The sequence below is a fragment of the Alligator sinensis genome, unplaced genomic scaffold (assembly GCF_000455745.1).
Source record: "Alligator sinensis unplaced genomic scaffold, ASM45574v1 scaffold1426_1, whole genome shotgun sequence".
Taxonomy (NCBI): domain Eukaryota; kingdom Metazoa; phylum Chordata; order Crocodylia; family Alligatoridae; genus Alligator; species Alligator sinensis.
In genome coordinates this window covers 194,171-196,379 of record NW_005843250.1, presented here as the reverse complement: position 1 = coordinate 196,379, position 2,209 = coordinate 194,171, and positions in this window count along the sequence as shown.

Genomic DNA, 2,209 nt, shown 5'->3' with positions numbered 1-2,209 from the left:
TCCCATTGGCTGCTCTGCGCCGCGCCGCGCGGGGGGCGGGGCTGGGGGGACTGGCCGGGAAAATCCCGGGTGGAAGGGCTGAGTGAAGAGAGGGGGAGGTTACGTATGGGGGAGGGGATGTTACGTGTGTGTGTGTGTGTGTGTGTGTGAGAGAGAGAGAGAGAGAGAGATCTGGACGCCTGGGTTCTGTGTGTGTCTCTGTGTGCGTGTAATGAATGTGTGTGACCTGGACGCCTGGGTTGTAATGTGTGTGTGCACGTGTCTGTGTGTGTATGCCTTCATGTGTGCGCACGGAGGCACATGCTTGTGTGTGTATCAGACTCCGGGGTTCTGTGTGTGTGTGTGTATGCATACATGTGTGATCATGTGTGTGTGTATGTCCATGTCCCAGACACCTGGTTCTTTGTGTGTGCGCGCGCGCATACACGTCTGATTGTGTGTGTCTGTGTGTGAGAGCCACTGGGCTTCTGTGTGACTCTGTGAGTGAGTGTGTGCGCACACATGTGTGATTGTGTGTGCACACGTGAGTGGGATCTCAGATACCTGGGTTGTGTGTCTGGGTTTGTGTGTGATCTTAGATACCTGAGATGTGTGTGCACATGTCCCTGGAATCTGTGTGTGTGTCTGTGATTTTTGTATGTGATTGTGTGTGTGGCCTGAAATACCCAGGTTGTGTGCGTGTGTCCCCAACACCTGGGTTCTGCCTGTGTCTAATCGTGTGTGTGTGTGTGTGTGTGTGTCTCGTATGTGTGTGCGTGTCCTGGATGGCAAGGTTCCATGTATGTCTGTTGTGTATGTCAGGATGTGAATGTTGTCAAGGTGGGGGTGTGTGTGTGTGTGCGCGCGCGCACATATGTGCATGTGTGTGCACACCCACAAGCCAACATACAGGCATGGAGCCACTGCTCACATACATGGACACATACACACACAACCCGGGCATCTGGGACACACGCACACCACACCCAGACATCTGGCATCACACATACAGAACCCAAGCATGTGGAACACACATGGACAGATGTGGACACACTCACGCATGCACAATCTAGGTATCTCAGACCACATGCATATGGAACCCATGTGTCTGACACACACAGACACAGAACCCTGGGGTCCAGGCCACACACAAACACACGTGCACATACACACACACAGAGCCACGGTTGCATCACCTGCCCCCAGGTGTGGAAGTGCGGCAAACACTGCAGCCCCCACACATCCTGGGCCCAACACGCACAGACCCGCAGCTGCTGAGCCAATGCCCCTGGTGTCATCTGCCCCTTCCCCCCTGAGTCACCTGCAGCTGCTCTTGAGTGTGGAAGTGCCACAAACACCACAGCCCCCGCACATCATGGGCCGAGGCCTGGCATGCACATCTTGTACACAATGCGCACAAAGGCCTGCCCCCACCCCAACCCATCCTGGTGTGCACAACATGGACACACAGAGCCAGCTGGGACACACACACGCGCACAATCCCAGCCGGGCCTATGCAATGTACACAACCCACATGCCGAATTCAAAGCAGAGCTACACACATGCGTGTGCACACACACACAACCTAGGTGTCTGGGACACATGTGCACACACACGCACACACACACCCAGAGCTCAGACCAAACCAGCCGGCCTGGACCCCCCACTACCAGCTACAGGTGGGCTGCTGGGAGCCCGGGGAGGCTGGCAGGGGGGATGGACTTGGGTTTTTTCCCAGCTGGCACTGGGCCCTGGCCTTCCCCCCCACTGCAGGAAATGCCCCCATATGGGAAGGGGCAGCCCAGGGGCCATGAGCTCTGCTCTGCTGCACGTCTCACAAAGGATGTGAGTGCACCAGCATGTGCCACAGAAGGGGGGGGGGGAGGATGTGGAGCAGGGGCTGCAGGTCGGGAGTGACAGGCACCTACAGGGCTGGGACTGGGGTGGGGGGCAGGTTCCCCAGATGCCCTAAGACAGTGGGGAGGTGGCTGGGAGCCTGGACCCCTGGGCTCTCTGGGAAGGGAATGGGGCTGGGGCTGGGAGCAGGGGGGCTGGGAGCCCGGACACCTGGGTTCTGCGGTGGGGGGGAGACTCTTTGTGGCTGACTCAGGCTGGAAGTTTTGTGGTTACATCAGATCCCGGCTCCCAGCCAAAGTTTTCCAGCCTGGAGACAGTCAAGGGCACTTTCCATTCACAACGGTGGGTAGAACCCAGGTGTTCCGGCTCCCAG